The sequence below is a fragment of the Canis lupus genome, chromosome 12 (assembly GCF_011100685.1).
Source record: "Canis lupus familiaris isolate Mischka breed German Shepherd chromosome 12, alternate assembly UU_Cfam_GSD_1.0, whole genome shotgun sequence".
In the NCBI taxonomy this organism is placed as follows: Eukaryota; Metazoa; Chordata; class Mammalia; order Carnivora; family Canidae; genus Canis; species Canis lupus.
Window position 1 is genome coordinate 4,153,969 of NC_049233.1, and position 19,703 is coordinate 4,173,671.

Below are 19,703 nucleotides of genomic sequence, written 5' to 3' on the forward strand. Positions count from 1 at the left end.
ATGTATATCCCCTACACTCGTTCTGCCCCAAGACATGATTACCTTGTCACGCAGTTCCCAAAGGTTTTTGTTTACTCTGACCTAATAGATCGCTTGGATTACAAATGAGTCACTCAAAATACCAGAGATAGCAGCAGCCTCCGTGATGGGTAAATCCTCAGACATTCAGAGCTGGAGCAAACCTTATAGAATATGTGTTCTGACCTCTCAAACATGGAGCATTCCAAGGTGGGGAGATGTTGAATGACTTTCCCTTGGTGGTGGAGTTAGCAGCAGAACTGAAGTTGAATTTCTGACACTATGTATCATTGCCTTGGTAAATGTCTCAAATGATTCTCTATCCTTGAGGCAGTTCCATTTAGTGTTACTGATATTGCTTGTTAATATATTACTATGTGAACTTTTCCATACTTTTGGCATATCCATCCGATGGATTATTGCATAATCATTAAAAATTATGAGGATGAGGGGCGCCTGGGTGACTCGGTTGATTGAGCATCTGCCTTCAGCTCAGGTCATGATCCCAGGACCTTGGGAGTCCTGCCAAGCAGGGAGCTGGCTTCTCCCTCTGCCCCCTTCTCCTGATCGTTCTCTCTCTCTCTCTCTCAAATAAATAAATCTAAAAAAAAGTTATGAGGATGAGTATTTATTGATATTTATATAAAATGTGTTTTAAAAGGTTAACTAAAAAGTACAGTACAATCCACTCTTTTGGGAAAAAAACAGCAAAAAACTATATGTATAAACATTTATAAGTACTAGAATATGTACTGAAATGTTAACAGAGGTTATATCTCTGGATGGTATCATTGTGGGTAATTATTTTTCTTCTTCTTTGTGATAATCTACCCGTTATAATATTTTTACAATTTACTTTTGAAAAGAATAATTTTGTATTTTTAAAAAAGAGTAGGCAAATGATTTTTAAATAGGACACAAAAAATACTGGGTATAAAATAAGTAATTGACAGAATGAATGAATTATTTTAAAATTATGAAAGACATCATTAAGAGAATGAAAAGGTGAGTCCCAGAGTGGAAAAATATATTCATACATGCATCCAATAATGGACTTGAATCCAAAATATATATTATAAAAAAGTTTTAGAAATAACTAAGTAAAAGATAGACAACTCAATAGTTAGAAAAGAGACTGAAACAAGCACTCACAAAAGGGAATATCCAAAATTTCCAATAAGCCTATCCTATATACCTTTTAAGATGCTGTTGCAAATTAAAACATACAAATGAGATACATACTCATTAGAATGGTACAATTTTTTTCTGATTTTTTAAAAAATAAGTTCTAGGCTCAACATGGGGCTCAAACTCACATCCCTGAGACCAAGAGTTGCATGCTCTACCAACTGAACCAGCCAGATTCATTCCTAGGCCGCTTTTTTTTTTTAAGATTTTATTTATTTATTCATGAGAGACACAGAGAGGCAGAGATACAGGCAGAGAGAGAGGCAGAGAGAGAGAAGCAGGCTCCATGCAGGGAACGCGACGTGGGACTCAATCCCAGGGCTCCAGGATCACGCCCTGGGCTGAAGGCAGGTGCCAAACTGCTGAGCCACCCAGGCATCCCTGTTCCTAGGCTTTTTGATTTTTTTTTTAATACGTTGAATAACACAAGTTTTTTTTAAAAGGCCATACTGAATACTAAGAAGGTTGTGGAACAATTAGAACTCTCATACATTTGTGGTTGGAATAAATTGGTACAACCACTTTGAAAAACTGTTTGTCAGGGACGCCTGGGTGGCTCAGTGGTTGAGCATCTGCCTTCAGCTTGGGGCGTGATCCCAGAGTCCCAGGATCCAGTTCCACATTGGGCTCCCTGCATGGAGCCTGCTTCTCTCTCTGCCTGTGTCTCTGCTTTTCTCTCTGTGTCTCTCATGAATAAATAAATAAAATCTTTTTTAAAAAAGGAAAACTGTTAATAGGTAACTATTGAAATTAAACCCATGCTTACACTCTGATCCAACAATTTCTCTCCTAAGTACAGACCTGAGGGAAGAGAGCTTATATCTACTAACAGACATAAGGATGTTCATAGCAGTGCAATTCATAATCACTAAAACCCTACTGATTTTAGGCTTGGAAACATCCAATGCCAATGAACAGTTGGAAGGATAAATTGTGACCTCTCCACACAGTGGGATACTACATACAAACTTGAACTTCTGCTATGTGCGACAACATGGATGAATGGCACATACATAATGTTGAAAGAGCATATGCAGCATATTGTCTCTGATCGCATTGATAAGATTGGCAAAACTAATTTCTGCTGATAGAGGCTGGACTGTTGTTTACCTGAGAAGATGGAGAGGAAGGACAAGGCTGGGTGGAATCCACGAGAGAGCTTCTAAAGTGCTGTAAACATTCACTATAAACCAATCTAGAATTACACAGGTATAAACATGGGTAAAAATTCATCAATGAAGATGTTACCTGAAGAAGTGTCAGCTGTTCCTTTCCTCCAGGGGCACTTGCATTACAAAAGGGGACTTTACAGACACTGTGGACAAAAATACGCAGGAGGAAGAAAGGGAGTTTACAAAAACAAGTCACAATTGAAATGATTGTCAGTTTCCTTAAAATTTTTTGAGGGAATTCCAAGAAGCCCAAAAACTTTTAGATAAACTGAAACTTAAAATCTGTAGCAATCAAATCCCTCACTACACTCTCACATTATTATCGTAGTCGAGTCTCACAACAACCTGTGAGGTGGTCTGGGTCACTGACCCCATTTTACAGACCAGGAGACTGATTGGGAAAGAGAAGCACTTTTCACAGGATTAAGTAACTGGAGCTACAGGTCAGAATGTGAACTTGAGTCATCTGAATCATGACCCCACACTGCTCTCCTCTTCCAGAAAAGCCTTTTCACCAACATGGGTTCATGAAATGTCCTTCCTGGAACCAGCAGAGAGGAAGAGCCAGTACATGCAGAATTGCCTCTGGAATATTCTTTCTCTTTTTTCTCTCCTTTTCTAGTTTTTAGTTCAGTGTTACTTGTGCTGTGTCACCTCTTGAACCTTTGGAAGGTGTTGGTAGCAACTGCAAACTACCACAACCTTTGATTTCAAATTTTCTCCACACTTTATTTTCACCTCTAGTCATGGGTGGGTAGTGGTGACAACAAGAGGTGGTGCGAGGAGAGCTTTAGCCTCCTTACTCATCAAGCCACTCCAAGTAAAAATGTAGTTTAAGTAGAAAAAGTGCTAGGGAAATTTGGCCTCATAACAACTTCCGGAAATTAAGACTCCTAAACCCCATAGCCCCAAGAAGTGTCATTTATGTGAAATACCAGCTAAGGGATGCCCCTAGAATTGCACAAGAGGGAAGATATGCCGAACCATCTTCCAAAGAGTCTGCCCTGTTTAAGAATCCCCATGACAGAAATTCTGGATCCACCTTTGTTTTTGGTAAGTGGTAGGAAATCAGGACTCCCCAGGATCTGGGAGATACCAGCAGAAAGGATCAAGTCCACAGAGATCACAAGAGCAAGGGAGAAATGGAATAGGACCATAGGGTGAGACCGGTAAGGTCCAGAGTCCCAGAGGTCAGGGAGTTCAATCAGCAAACATAACATGATTAAGCAGGGCCTCACATTGACCCTGGGGGAAGGCTGTCTGAACTTTGGTCTTGTGTGGAGATGAGAAGAGTTCTGAACCCACTCATGCTGATTTCAGCCACAAGGAAGTCCAGGGCTTGCAAATAACCACTAGAAATACTCAGAGAACTTCTTGTAAGAATGACTAAAATTGTATGTTTGAGTTAAGACTTCGGTAAAAGTTGCTATTTGTTTCAAGTGGATTCATATTTTGATCTGGAGTCTGGAGTTTTTACTTTACTGTATTCTCAAATCTGGGACATCAACTAATCCAAGAGAGGATTAATTTGGCTATACCACTGAATTACATTGTTTATGAAATGTGAAAATTTCTCAACTCTGGAAGATTGGTGGAAGGTGAAACCACAGTCTGTGTTGGTGGGCCAAATTCTGGTTTGGTTATGTATAGGAGGAAATGGAGTAAGGTCTATGTAAGCTGCAGGTCTCAAATTCTGGTCCCAGGTGCCCATTTCCAAACTGAAAGGGACATTTCTATCTGGGAGAAAAGACGTGGTCATGCATGACTCTTTGGAGTCCATCCTACTCAGGCTCATGAATCCCAGTGTTCTGTTTTTCAGGTCACCAGGAGGCCCAGAGTGTCCCTAGTTGGGTCTCTCTGGAGGACTACCTACTGTGGCACTGAGTGTGGGGAAAGTTGTGAACTCTGGACAGATGTTACATCTGATGTCTCCTGAATATCACTCTTTCCTTTCCCTCTAAATTCCAGAGTAGAGAATAGGCTCCTTAGCCAGCTTTGTTGGAAGTTTGTCAACACCTGTTGTTTGTTCAGAATAATCAGAGGGGCCATCTCAGCAACCCCAGGGAGTTCAGGGGTGCCTGCACTGCTACTATGTATCTGCATTAAGATATATTTTGCAAAAACGACACCCTGTGACCCATTGCTCTTCTATTACATCCTGCCATGTGGGCCCTGCTCTAAGGCCTTGATCTTTCTTTTTGAAGAGACTAATGTCCATTACATTGTGGTCATAGAGCAAGGTACAAATGGGCAGCAGGTGGAAAGGATTGGCATGAATAACTCCACCACTAACCAGGGAATTGATATAACTAAGACTATAAGAGACATGAGAAGTTGTGGAATCCTAATAACATGCAATTAGGTTCATTATGTGTGAGGCCCTGTGCTACACATGTCATGTATATTAGTTGCTTCATTTAATACAACAACCCTATGTAGTCTTATCGTCTCTATTCAATGAATGAGAAAACCTAGAAAGAGTTTAAATAAATTGCTCGAGTTTACATAGCAATTATGGCAGAGCCAAAGCTGGGTGTTCACACAACTTTTTATTTTCCTTTGGACCACACAGAAAGACTACATTTTCCAGATCTCCATGCATTTAGATGAGATCATGTGATTGAATACTGGTGAATTAGATGTAGATGCGATATACCCCATTTCTCGGTTTAAAACATTCCACGGGCACTTCTGCTATCTCTTCCTTATTCACACAGCTGGAAGCCCAGGACCACCTTGCTTCCCTCTCCCTCCCAAGGACACAGCCCAGATACCCTAAATAACTACCTGGTGGAGAGCGTCTCAAGGGAGCTGACTGGCTTACGTTACACCGTAATGGGAACAATAAATAAACCTTAGCTTGGTTGTGCTAAGCAGTTGACATTTCAGGGTTGATTTGTCATTATTGTGTAACCTACCTACCTTGAGTAGTAGCCAAGATTTGAGCGCAGGTCCGTCTGACTTCAAACCACTCTTAACCAATTCCTTAAATGAGCACAGAAGGATCAAGAAAGACTCTAATCCCTGAATCTGCCACTAACCTCACAAAGGATCTTGAGTAAGTCATTTAAGTGACTCGGTTTTTCATTTGTCCATTGGGAATAAAAATGTCTGCCCTTCTAATCCTTCAGACTTGTTGCAAAGAGAATATAAAACCATTCCTACGAAATAACTTAAAAAACGAGCACCGTACAAGAGCAACGAAGTGTTATTATCTGGCCCATTTTCCCACCTCTGATTAGGAAACTATTCCACTGACCTTAGAATTGGCATGAAACTTTAGTTTTGTAGCCCTGCCTCTGTTTTCTCTAATAGTTGTTCTTCTGGTACCTTTAAATTTTAGCATAATCAAACTTACAGAAGGGTTGCAAAAATAGTCCAAGGAGCTCCTGTATAACCCTTTACCCAGATTTCCCAATTGTTTACATCTTGCCCCATTTCTGATTTATTCAAAAGTAAATTGGAGACATTATGTGCTTTACCACTACTGAGGGAACACGACCTTGCCAACACCTTGATTTCAGCCCAGTGAAACGGATTTCAGGTTTCTGGTCTTCAGAACTATAAAAGAATAAATGTGTGTTATTTTAATGTACCAAATTTGTAGCAATTTGTGACAGCAGTTATAGGAAACTAATACAGTCCATATTCAAAAAATTTGTCCAGGGATCCCTGGGTGGCTCAGCGGTTTGGCGCCTGCCTTTGGCCCAGGGCGTGATCCTGGATCCTGGGATCGAGTCCCACATTGGGTTCCCTGCATGGAGCCTGCTTCTGCCTCTGCCTGTGTCTCTGCTTCTCTCTCTCTCTCTGTATCTCTCATGAATAAATAAATAAAATCTTTAAAAAATATATTTGTCCAGATAGAATCCATTACACTTGCTTTGGTTCTCAATCCAATCTCCAGTTCAGAACCATACTTTGCATTTATTTGGTGTGTTTAGTTTTCTTCTAAAATGAAACAATTCCTCAGCCTTACTTTGCCTTCCTTGACCTCGACACTTTATTTATTTATTTATTTATTTATTTATTTATTTATTTATTTATTTATTTATGAGAGACACAGAGAGCGAGAGAGGCAGAGACACAGGCAGAGACACAGGCAGAGGGAGAAGCAGAGGGAGAAGCAGAGGGAGAAGCAGGCTCCATGCAGGGAACCTGATGCGGGACTTGATCCTGGCACTCCAGGATCATGCCCTGGGCCGAAGGCAGGCGCTAAACCTGCTGAGCCACTCAGGGATCCCCGACCTTGACATTTTTTAAAAGTGCAGCTTTTTATTTGTAGAATGTCACTCGTTTTTTGTTTAGCTGATGTTCCCTCAACCTTAAATTCAGATTATGCATTTTGACAGGAATATAATATGATATCAGGAAGTATATGAAGTTGCTCTGTCTCAAGATCAATAATGTTTATTTTGATCAAGTGGTTAACCTAGACACTGCTAGATCCCTCCACTCTAAACTTACTAGTTTCCCCCTCTATAGCTAAAAGTAATTTGTGGGGAGATACTTTGAGAATTTTCCTCATTACACTTTAACTCTCAAGTTTCCATGTCCATGATGATTTTCTTTTTTTTTTAAGATTTTATTTATTTATTCACAAGAGACACACAGAGAGAGGCAGAGGCACAGGCAGAGAGAGAAGCAGGCTCCCTGCAGGGAGCCCGATGTGGGACTCGATCCTGGGACTCCAGGATCACGCCCTGGGCCAAAGGCAGGCGCCAAACTGCTGAGCCACCCAGGGATTCCCCCCATGATTATTTTCTATCCCCATCATTTCCTTCTGTATTAGCAGATATGATTCTACTGTAAGGAAGATCTCCTTCTTCTTCATTATCTATCTATCTATCTATCTATTTCAGGGGCACCTGGCTGGTGCAGCAGTAGAGCACACCACTCTTAATCTCAGGGTGGTGAGTTCAAGCCCCATGTTGGGCATAGAGCCTACTTTAAAAATAAGTAAATATTTATTTATTTCAGAATAGACTCATAGATTCTTAGTTAATGCAATGGGCTATAATCTACTGACATCATTATTTATTTTTGATGCTCAGATCATCCCAGATTTGGCTGGTGGGAGCCCCCTTAGGCTGGTTCCTGTGCTTTTTTTTTTTTAAGATTTGTTTATTTAATAGAGATAGAGCGAGACGGTGAGCGGGAGGCAGGGCAGGGAGAGAGGGAGAGAGAGAGAGAGAGAGAGAATCTCAAGCAGACTCCATGCTGGGTACAGACCCTGACATGGGGCTCAACTCCAGGACCCTTAGATCATGAGCCGAACTGAAATCAGGAGTTGGCTGCTTAATTGACTGAGCCACCTCTGCGCCCCTCCTGTGTTCTTTTGATATATCCCCAGAATTTATGGAGTACTTTCCTACTTTCCGGCACAAGAAGGTATTTCAGGTTCATCTTATTCTTTCTTTGCAGAAGTCTGTTCTCCAAGAAACCCTGGTTTCCCTCCTTGGAAAATGGTATTTAGAAACCAAAATCTGGAGGGGTGCCTGAGTGGCTCAGTCAGTTGAGTGTCTGTCTTCAGCTCAGGTCATTATATCGGGGTCCTGGAATGGAGCCCTGCATCAGGCTTCTCACTCAGCAGGGCGTTTGCTTCTCCCTCTGCCCCTCACCCTGCTCATGCTTTCTCTCTCTCTCATAAATAAATAAATAAATAAATAAATAAATAAATAAATAAATAAATAAATAAATAAAATCTTAAACCAAAAAGAAACCAAGAGCTAGCTCATTGCAGCTGGTATGTCGTTGCTTCTCTAGGCTCCCTCAGTGGACAAAACCAGAAAATTTGTATAAAACCCTAAGTTCATACTGATACCTCCAATTCTAATCCAACATCACATGGTATATTCCCTCTTTTTGTAACTCCCTTTAACCAACTGTGAGAAAACTGGCTCCCATTGCCCTCAGTATATTTTCTTATTTACTCAAGCCTAATCTACCAAGTATAGGTCAATATTTATTTATAGATTTGGCAGGGGGAATGGACAGTGAGATGCAGACATTTTAAGTACATAATTTGATGAGTTTTGACAAATGCCTACATTTATGAGGCCCACATCCCTACCAAAACAAAATAGTTTCATCATCTTCCTTGCCTCAGCAATTTGACCCCCCCAGACACAACCAATTTTTAAATTTTATTCCACCATAAATTAGATTTTCCTGTTCTAGATCTCATATAATTGAAAATAAACTGTGTGCACTCTTTTGTATCTAGTTTCTTTGGTTCAGCATAATGATTTTATCTGTGAAGTTCATTCACATTGTTATGTATATTGTTAGTTCCCTTTAGTGGTTGACTAATTTTCTATTGTATGAATTTGTTTAACCATTGTACTAGGATGCACACTGGGTTGTTTCCAGCTTGAGGTTATTATGAAAAAAACTTCTTTGAACATTTTTGTACAAGTTTTTGAAAGGACATATGTTTCATTTCCCTTGGGTAATTGCTTAAGAATGAAATTCTTGAGTCATAGGGTAGGTGTGTATTTAATTTTATAAGAAACCCAAACATTTCCCCAAAGTAGTTGTACCATTTTTCACTACTTCCAGCAACAAATGAGTATGCTAGTTGCTCCACCCTTGCCAACATTTGGTATATTCAGTCTTTTTAATTTTAACCATTACAGTGAATTTAGGGAGGTATCTCACTGTGATTTTATTTTATTATTTTTTTAAATTTTTATTTATTTATGATAGTCACACAGAGACAGGGAGAGAGGCAGAGACACAGGCAGAGGGAGAAGCAGGCTCCATGCACCGGGAGCCCGATGTGGGATTCGATCCTGGGTCCTCAGGATCGGGCCCTGGGCCAAAGGCAGGCGCCAAACCGCTGCGCCACTCAGGGATCCCTCACTGTGATTTTAATAGACATTTCCCTAATGCATGACATTTTTAAGCTATTTTTTAAAAGACTTATTTATTTATTCATGATAGACACACACACAGAGAGAGAGGCAGAGACACAGGAGGAGGGAGAAGCAGGCTCCATGCCGGGAGCCTGACGCAGGACTCGATCCCAGGACTCCAGGATCGCGCCCTGGGCCAAAGGCAGGTGCTAAACTGCTGAGCCACCCAGGGATCCCTTTTAAGCAATTTGTTATGGGCTTATTGGCCTTTTGTACATTTTCTTTCGAGTGTTCAGGTCTTTTGCTCATTAAATATTTTGGAGTCCTTTTCTTATAGATTTTTAAAAATAAATTTCAGGGTGCCTGAGTGGCTTAGTCAGTTAAGTGTCCAACTTTTGGTTTCAGCTTAGGTCATGATCTCAGGGTCCTGAGACTGAGCCCTGAGTTGGGCTCCTCTGTTCCTCCCCCTGCTCTCTCTCTCTCTTCCTCACTCTCTCAAATAAATAAATAAAAATTTTCAAAAAATGTTTTTAAATACACTTCAGGGGCACCTAGATGGCTCAGTCAGTTGGGTGTCTACATTTGGCTTGAGTCACGATCTCAGGGTCCTGGGATTGAGCCCCAAGTCATGCTCCCTGATGAGCAGGGAGCCTGCTTCTCCTTCTCCCTCCCCGTGCTGTGCTCTCTCTCTCTCAAACACTCTCTCTCTCTCAAATAGATAAATAAAATCTTTTTAAAAATCAAAATAAAAATACACTTCAGATGCAAGTCATTTGTGAAACAAATGTTTTATGAACATATAGCGTCTCAGGCTATGGGTTTCCTATTCATTTTCTGAACTATATCTTGTCATAAGCAGAAGTTTTAAATTCTGAAAAAGTCTAATTTATCAAATCTTTAAATATGGGGATCCCTGGGTGGCTCAGTGGTTTAGCGTCTGCCTTTGGCTCGGGGCGTGACCCCTGAGTCCCGGGATCGAGTCCCACATCAGGCTGCCTGCATGGAGCCTGCTTCTCCCTCTGCCTGTGTCTCTGCCTCTCTCTGTATGTCTCTCATTAATAAATAAATAAAATCTTTAAAATAAAATCTTTAAATGGTTATTTGCTTTCTATGTCTTAAGAAATGTCGGCCTACCTCCAGGTTGTGAATCCCAAGTACTTTACATGAGTACTGGAATCAAATGAACAAATTATAAATTCAGGAAGCCAGAAACCAAACAGACTTTGTTGGTGAGCAAATGAAAGATTTTAAAGGACATCCAAGAGAAAAGGAATGAGAGCAGGACTAAAAGCTGCTTTTTCAAGTGTCATTGATGGAGCTTAGATGAGAGTCATCAACCAGGCTGAATCACTTGCAGTCTGAGAACACCTAACAAAGCAGCCATACTCCTTCCCACGATCCCAGGGATTTGGGGGGAGGGTGTTGAAGGGTGTCAGTTTAGGAGACTACATGTTAATTTGAGTCACTTCTTTTAATGAAGAGTCTGTCCACTCAAGAAGGCAGTTTGTAGATGGATTGGAGTGACAGTCCTATAGTGCAGCCAGAATACATATGATGTGCCCCAATACCACATTGCTTTTCTTTATTCCTTTTATTGTAAAAACAATCATTCTTAATTTTAAAAATTCATGAAGTTTAAACATCAAAATTTTAAAAAGGTATACAGTGAAATACATCCCTCCCACTGTTACTTCCACAATAGATAACCAGTCACTAGTTTTCTTGCATCTCTGTTAAGAGATTTTGAATGCATTTACAAGATAATACACATACATGGTATTTCCCTTTTTTATGTAAATGATATCTACTGTATACACTGTTCTGTGTCTTGCTTTTTTCAAATCAATAATATGTGTTAGAATGTTTTCCAATCAGTACACAAAAATATTTCTCATTCTTTTCCTCAGCTGCATAGTGTTCCACTGTATGGATGTCCCATAATTTATTTAACCAGGCCCTTTTAAAAAAAAATGTTATTTGTTTGTTTATTTATTTATTTATTTATTTATTTATTTATTTGAGAGAGAGAGAGAGACATCGAGTGATGTGAACAAATTTTTCTTTTATAAATTCAAGTAGCTAGAAACCAAACAGACTTTGTTGGTGAGCCAATGAAAGATTTTAAAGGACATCCGAGAGATAAGGAATGACAGCAGGACTAAAAGCCGCTTTTTCAAGTGTCATTGATGGAGCTTAGATGAGAGTCATCAAGCAGGAGGAGGGGCAGAGGGAGAGGGAAAGGGAGAAGCAGACTCCTCACTGGGCAGGGAACCCAATGACACAATGACACAGGGGCTGATCCCAGGACCCTGGGATCATGACCTGAGCTGAAGGCAGACACTTAACCAACTGAGCCACACAGGTGCCCCATAACCAGGCCCTTATTGATGGATATTTAACTTTTCAGATTTTTGATGTTTCTTTCAAGTACTGCTTCAGTGAAAAACCTTGTATATACATCATTTTGCATACCCACAACTATAACTGTAAAGCAAATTCCTAGAAACGAGCTTGGTGAGTCAGAGGGTATATACATATATTATTTTGGTAGTCATGACCAAATTGCCTTTAATAGGAATTATCTCAACACTGGTAATGTATGATAGCTCCTATTTATCCACATTTATGGCTAATCTAAGTGTTATCAATCCTTTGGATTTTTATCAGTCCAATACATAATAAATAAATCTCAGTGACTTTTAGTTTGAACTCATATTAAGTAAGGAGTATCTTTTCATGTGCTTAATAGACACTTTATATTTCACTTTCATTAAGATTTATTTTTTAAAAGACTTTATTTATTTAATTGAGAGAGAGAGAGCATGAACAGGGGGAGGGGCAGAGGAAGAGGGAGACATAGGCTCCCCATTGACCCAGGACCCTGGGATCATGACCTGAGCTGAAGATAGACGCTTAACTGACTGAGCCACCCAGGTGCCTCAATATTTACTTATTATTATTATTTTTTTAAGTAAGCTCTATACCCAGTGTGGGGCTTGAACTCACAACCTCAAGATCAAGAGTCATATGCTCTACTAATTGAGCCAGCCAGGTGCCCCTCATTTGTACTTTTTAACGGAGTTGATGATCATTTTATTATTGTTTTACAGATGCTTTTTATCCCCAGTGTCTTCATTAAAAGCCGTATATTATTTGAAGTTCAAATTGCATACAATAAGATTCAACTTTCCAAGGACTGTCCCTTGTATGTGGGAGGCCTTGCCACACAATGGTGTTTTGAAGTACTTTTTTGAAAAACTCCAGAGCAGTAAGAGAGTTATAGGGAGCAGGTTACATTCAGGCCACAATTTCAAAAGTCTCATATGCACAGGCAGTGTGTTTAACAGAAAGAAGTTAAGCTCTGGAATCTAGTAATTTGGGTTCAAATCCTATCTTTGCCATGTATTAACTATGCAATTTTGTTCAGATTATGTCACCTCTTTGGGTCTTGGTGTCCTCATCAGTAAAAAACCCTCAAAATCAAATCCTATCAGATAACACAATGAAAGCACACTGTCCAGTGCTGACACAAACTAGGTGCTTTATAAATATGTTTCCCTTTCTGCGGGGAAAGCCAGTCACCAGAGACAACATGCCCTGGGGCAGCAGAATGGTGTGCGCATGTTTGTGTGTGTGAGCGTGCACATGTACATGTGCTTGCGCACACCATTCCCAACCATGACCTCAGATCCTATTAAAGTATTAAGCCACGAAAAAGCCACTTATGTTTCTGTTTCCAGCTTTCCAACGTGGCACTTCTAGGATCAGGCTGAAAGCTTCCTGTGTTCATAAAATGGGCTCAGGAAGAAAATACTACACCTAAGAGAGGACATTCCAAGAGTAATAACTCCTTTTCAGTAGAGTTACTCAAAACCACCCTGCCAAACCTGTTCTTCTGCCTTGTTGATTAGTGCCTAACCAGGCTTCCACCTGTTCATCCAACAGCGTTAGATTAGAGTTTCAAAAAAAGAACTTGCTCCTCAGATCCTGGGGCATTGGCTTTTCCTATTCCCAGTTGTGAACCCTCTGTTTACTGTGAGGGAGACAAGACAATCACGGCAGAACTAATGAATAATCATTCTCTCCCCACTCAGCCAGACAAAAATGGATGAGGTCTGCTGCCATCCTGAAGGTGTCAGATGCTCATACTCACTGAGGTTCTAGTGTTGCCCAGGCTAGGTGGCAAAAGCCTTGCCTCCAGGCACTGGCTTTGGAAAGCAGCATCTAGGTCACCTCTCAATGATTTCACTTGCAGGGTAGACTGGGCTAAAGATTGGGTGAAGTCCTCAGAAGGACTTCCCTTCCTCCTACCAGTTATGGTCATGAGTCCTCAGCCATAGCTATGTTTATACCCATCTGGGACACCCGGTGTGAACTTCTAAAGCTGGTGCCCTTTGTCCTTCTGTTGTTTCCAAATAGAAAGGTCAAGTGTTAGCCTTCTGAGTCTACCTCATGGTAGCAAGGTCTCAGTTCAAAAAGAAAAGTTAGGGGATAAAGTCACAGTTGTATGATCCTCCCCACGGAGGTATCTATCAACAGATCAGCTCTCTCTGAACTGGAAGTACAACTCAGAGTGCAGAGGCACGTCCACCTGGGATTCAGCCTCTCCCCCACATTTTGGGGCCCTGAGGTCTGGGAAGGAAATAAGAATGGCGGATTCTGGGGTGTTTGGGTGGCTCAGTCAGTAGAGCATCTGCCTTCAGCTTGAGTCATGGCCCCAGAGTTCCAGGATCCTGGGATTGAGCTCCACATCAGGCTCTCTGCTCAGTGAGGAGCCCGCTTCTTCCTCTCTTTCTGCCTTTTCCCCTGACTCATGTTCTCTTTCACTCACTCTGCTCTCTCTCAAATAAGTAATCTTAAAAAAAAAAAAAAAAGGTGAATTCTGAAGAGTGCCTCATAGATAGAAGAGTCAGCAGCCACTGACAGCTGCAAAGTGGATCTGAAGTCTTTTATTGGAAGGGAGACGGAAAATGACTCTGAGTTCTGCAGCTCATCTCTTGTGTGGCCCTGAAGAGGCCTGGAAGGATTCCTAGATGTGTGTGGAATTCAGGAGACCTGGTTTTTAATACTGAGTCTTACTATTGACAGTGCCAACACTATTTGTCAATTATTGCAGGGCTAACCTGTGCTAAGTGCTTTGTAATAATTATTTTATTCAGTCCTTACAACCATGACCCCATGAAGTAGGCATTATTACTGTCCCCCTTTTACAGATGAGGAAGCTAAGACTGAAAGAGGTTAAGCAACTTTCCCAAGGTCCAAGCAATAGCTTGTGGTACTGGGATTTAAACCCAGGCATTTTGGGTCTAGAAATTGTGCTTATTACTTCTTTTTTTTTTTTTAAGATTTTATTTACTTATTCATGAGAGATACAGAGACCAGACAGAGGGAGAAGCAGGCTCCCTGCAGGGAGCCCAACACAGGACTCGATCCCAGAACCCCCGGGGATCACCACCTCAGCCAAAGGCAGGCACTCAACCATTGAGCCACCCATGGTACTTCTTCTTGATGAAGTTGTCTTATCATTGTCCTTATTATATAATGCTCTATAGCTCTTTGTTTAAATGCTTACTGTGTACACTAAACTTAATGGTGGACATAGCATGTTTAATCATTTTCCATTGATGGTGGCCAACACTGACCTGAACAACAACTGGGTAGTCAGCAAACATTTATTGAATAAATATTAAATAACTGAATATTACTTCCTGTGCCTTAGCATTGGGAAAAGATGAGGGTGAGAGGAAGGGAAGTACAATGTTGGTCATTGAAGGCACTAGGGACTCAAGTCCTCTGGTGGTTACAATGGAAATTACCACCTTAAACTGGGTATTTCCTTTGAGCTGGGTTTTGCAAACTGGGTTACATATGAGCAACGGTGGCAGCTGTACACGCCATTTGTGGCCCGGGAGGCTTTTCTCTTCTTCCTTGAAAACAGTACCCACCACCCATCACCTCTGGATACTCCTGTCTCATTCCCTCAGGTTTTAGTGGGACCGTTATTACAATTCCCCACCCATCCCTATCCAAGGAAAATTCTTGACTCAAGCCTAGCCATTCAGGCCGCTCCCTGGCTTTTGGCACTATGGTGCTAGAAGAATGGAATTTTGGAAATATTTGACGGTATCTTGCCTGGTTGTGTAGAGGAAGCCAGGCTGAAATGTGAGAAGTTGAAGCCAATGTACAAAGAGAAGCAGACAAGCAGAGATGAGATGAGAGATGGAGAGACAAAGAGACAAAGTAACAACATTTTTTGAGACCATACCTGGAGATAAATCTACCCTGAGATGTCCCAATTTCTGGGCTTCTGTAGGGAGCTATTTGCCAAAGCTAGTTTAAGTTGGTTTTGTCACATGTAACTAAGATAATTCTTTCTTTTCTTTTAAAAGATTTTATTTATTTATTTTAGAGAGCACGCTCATACAGGACTCGGGGGGAGGAGCAAAAGGAGACGGAGAAGCAGGCTTTCTGCTGAGCAGGGAGCTTGACACAGGGCTCAATCTCGGGACTCTGAGATCATGACCTAGTGAAGGCAGATGCCTAACGAACTGAGCCATGCTGGCACCCTATTCTCTCTCTTTTTTTTTTTTTTTTAAGATTTTATTTATTTATTCATAAGAGAGACAGAGAGCAAGAGGCAGAGACACAGGCAGAGGGAGAAGCAGGCTCCATGCAGGGAGCCCGATGTGGGACTTGATCCTGGGTCTCCAGGATTATGCCCTGGGCCGAAGGCAGGTGCCAAACTGCTGAGCCACCCAAGGCTCCCCTTCTTCTTCTTCTTCTTTTTTTTTTTTTTTTAAAGATTTTATCATTTTTAAATAATCTCTACAGCCAATGTGGGGATCGAACTCACAACCCTGAGATCAAGAGTTGCACACTCCACCAACTAAGTCAGCCAGGTGCCGCAGATTCTTTAAGGCTCTTAAACATATGAAAAAAATGCTCAACTTTATTCATAAGAGAAATTAAAATTATAATACAGTGGCACTTTTGGATTGAAAAGATGAAGAAACACTCTTAAATACAATCACAATAGAGGGAAATTTTGCAATATTTTTCAAAATGATAGATGCAAAGCTCTTTAACCTAGTAATTCCAGTTTTAGAAATCCATCCTACAAATATATATATATGCCAATTAACTGTGTGCTTCAGCATCATTGTCATAGCAAAAGACAAGAAATAATTTAAGTGTTCATCAATAAAGGACTGGTTAATATATTAAGGTACATCTATACAACAAAATACTGTGCCATATTGGGAAATAGAATCAGGAAACATATGCTTATATTTGCATATGTGTGGTTTTTCCCTGAAAGGATATGCAAGAAACTGACAAGGGGATGTGTGTCTGGGAACATACTTTTGTCTTTTCCTAATCTTGCATCATGTGTACTTATTACTTATTAAAACATAAGCAAAATACATTTTATGTTTAAAATACCTTAAGAGGGATCCCTGGGTGGCACCGCGGTTTGGCGCATGCCTTTGGCCCAGGGCGTGACCCTGGAGACCCAGGATCGAATCCCACATCAGGCTCGCGGTGCATCGAGCCTGCTTCTCCCTCTGCCTGTGTCTCTGCCTCTCTCTCTCTCTCTCTGTGACTATCATAAATTAAAAAAAAATAAAAATAAATAAAATAAAATAAAATACCTTAAGAAAAATTGAAAAATATAAATGTTATGTATAAAGTAGATTGCAAATATTTTAAGATATCATCTAGAAAGTTCCAGGGCATTTCAAGCTCAGGTAGGCACTTGGGATTTTCACCTGAGACCTACGGCAATGAGGGTAAAAAAATGAACTCTCTCAATTGCTTGGGACACTCAGGAAAAGTGTGAAAAGCACTGCTTTCTAGATAATAAGGCCCATATGCAAGACTCAGGGGAGATACCATTTGGAACTCGGAAGTAAAGTTACTTTCTGAGTTCTAGAAAACAGACAATTCTAAGTTTTTAAAGCAGAAGGAATTTAATTCAAATGAGTGGTTTATATAGGTTTTGGCAGAGATTAAAAGTGAAACAGAGAAAAGTGAAACAGTCCAGAGACAAGCAATAGGAAGAAACTACTGCCGCCCTCACACTGGAGGAACAGAAGGAAGACATTTTGTTACCAGAGTTGGGGCTGAGGATCTGCTGCTAGAAATCCGAGCCAGGTAGGTGGGAGGAGACAGCTTGAGTTTGGGGTGGGGTGGAGGTGGGGATACTCTACCTTCTTCCTCCATCTCTCCAATTTCCAGGAGTGCCCCTCTTCGGATGTTGCCCAGTAACAGCCTGGAAGCAAAACAGCACAAGAGTGCAAGACACACAGCCTTCATGGCATCACTGCCATACTGAAAAGAGCAAGGGAAAGGTGAAGAATGGATCTGAGGGTAAAGCAGGCCCAAGATCAGCACAGAAGGAAATCGGACAGGGGGTGGGGTGGTGGGTAAAAACATGGTTGACAAATCTATCTCCTTTGAAAAGAATCAACTCAGGGTGCCTACACAAAGGTGGGTTTCTAGAACTGCAACATTAAGGCCCAGATAATTTCCCCAAAATGTTCTTTAGAGCTGGTTCTCCAAACTAGGATCTAACCCTGAGCTATATGCTATGTCTAATTGTTCTGTCTCTCAAAAACACGTAAATCCAGAATGACATCTTTTCTTGATTTGGTGAAGGAAAGAGGCCATTTGTCCTATAGAATATCCCAACTTCTGAATCCGTTTGCTGCCTTTTGCTTTACTTTAGCTTGATCCTCTTGCCTAGCCTATAAACTTGAGTAGATCCAATTGAAACATTTTTTGGTAAGAATAGGTCATACTTGATGATGCCTATTGAATGTTGACATCCTAGCAGGAGACACATAATATGATTGTTCTACCATTAATAATGCTAGGATTTACTATTGTTAGAGTGATGAAAGCCTGATAATTTCATTGGGCAGTTAACTTTTAAGACGGGGCTAGTAGTTCTTGTGGTACACTTTCCCTTGTTAAAACTAGTTTCCTCATCTGAAATGTGAATAATAGAATTGGGCTTTTTATAAGTATTTTTAAAAATATTTTATTTTTAAGTAATCTCTACACCTAACCAGGGGCTCAAACTCACAACCTGGAGATCAAGAGTGGCATGCTCTATTGACTGCACCAGCCAAGCACCCTGAAATGTGAATAGGGTTTTTGAATAGATCAAATAAATTAATGCATTCAAAGCACCTAGGACATAGTAAACATTCAAATAAAGCAGCAATTATTATTTTGATTGCAACGCCACCATCGGAGAATATGGAGAAGAATCAAAAGCTCTAACTCACCATTCTAAACAATTACTTGGACGCCTGGGTGGCTCAGCGGTTAAGAGCCTGCCTTCAGCCCAAGGCCTGATCCTGGAGACCTGGGATCGAGTCCCACGTCGGGCTCCCTGCACGGAGCCTGCTTCTCCCTCTGCCTGTGTCTCTGCCTCTCACGAATAAATAAATAAAAACCTTAAGAAAAAAAAAATTACTTCCCTTTTCTGAGACCGGTCGGGTCATTCTGGAGTCTGGCAGGCCACGCTGGGAGCTTGGCCTTGCTGTTGCGCGGGTTAGGTCTGTGGACAAGATACGTAACTGCCATATGCGGAGGACTTAGCATGTACAGACGTTGCACCAAACACTTTACAAGCATTTTCACATTTAATTCTTAAGCTCCACAAGTGAGAATTATCACCCATACTCTTCAGATGCGACTGAGTCTCAGAAAGATCAAATAACTTGCTCAGGTGGCACCGCCAGGAAGCCGAGATAGGACTACCATCTCCTCGGGTCCACGAGACCCAAGAAGAAGACGCATCGTAAAAACTTTTGCATCGGGCTTATTGCTTTAAGAGACCTATGACTTCCCTGCTGTCACCTTCTCAGCAGGCTTTCTGGGTCTTACAAGTTGAACTCCTCTCTTCCTAGCGTCACTCCCTTCCCCCAACGCCCCTGCACAGGACTCCCCCTAACCGACATTCATTCGTCTTCCCCAACTCCATGAGGGCAGGGAGTTCTGTCTGTTTTGGTCACTGCTGTCTTCTTAGCATTTACAGCAGTGCCTGGCACACAGCGGACGACGCTTAAGAAGTTGTAGACAGGGATCCCTGGGAGGCGCAGCGGTTTGGCGCCTGCCTTTGGCCCAGGGCGCGATCCTGGAGACCCGGGATCGAGTCCCGCGTCGGGCTCCCGGTGCATGGAGCCTGCTTCTCCCTCTGCCTGTGTCTCTGCCTCTCTCTCTCTCTCTCTCTCTGTGACTATCATAAATAAATTAAAAAAAAAAAAAAAGAAGTTGTATACAAACGAAAAACGCTTTCGGAAACGTCAGGGAGCCAGAGTGCAGCGGCGCGGATTGAACCTCGCAGGGACCCTTCATACACCCCCTTCCGCCTTCCTGTAGGCGGGGGGAGAAGGAGGAAAGCCCCGCCTAAGGCCGGCGCGCCGCAGCAGGCCCCGCGGACTGGAGGACTAGCGGGAGT

The 19,703-nt window shown here is 41.5% G+C and overlaps 1 long non-coding RNA gene across 1 annotated transcript; it reads right to left on the reverse strand.

Annotated features, from left to right (window-relative positions):
* Window positions 1–4,908: 4,908 nt before the first annotated feature.
* Window positions 4,909–19,692, reverse strand: LOC119874150. The gene is made up of 2 exons (XR_005367599.1): window positions 17,443–19,692; window positions 4,909–5,939 (listed from the first exon to the last, which is right to left on the reverse strand). It is a non-coding gene; the product is annotated as an uncharacterized LOC119874150 (long non-coding RNA).
* Between the last annotated feature and the right edge of the window lie 11 nt (window positions 19,693–19,703).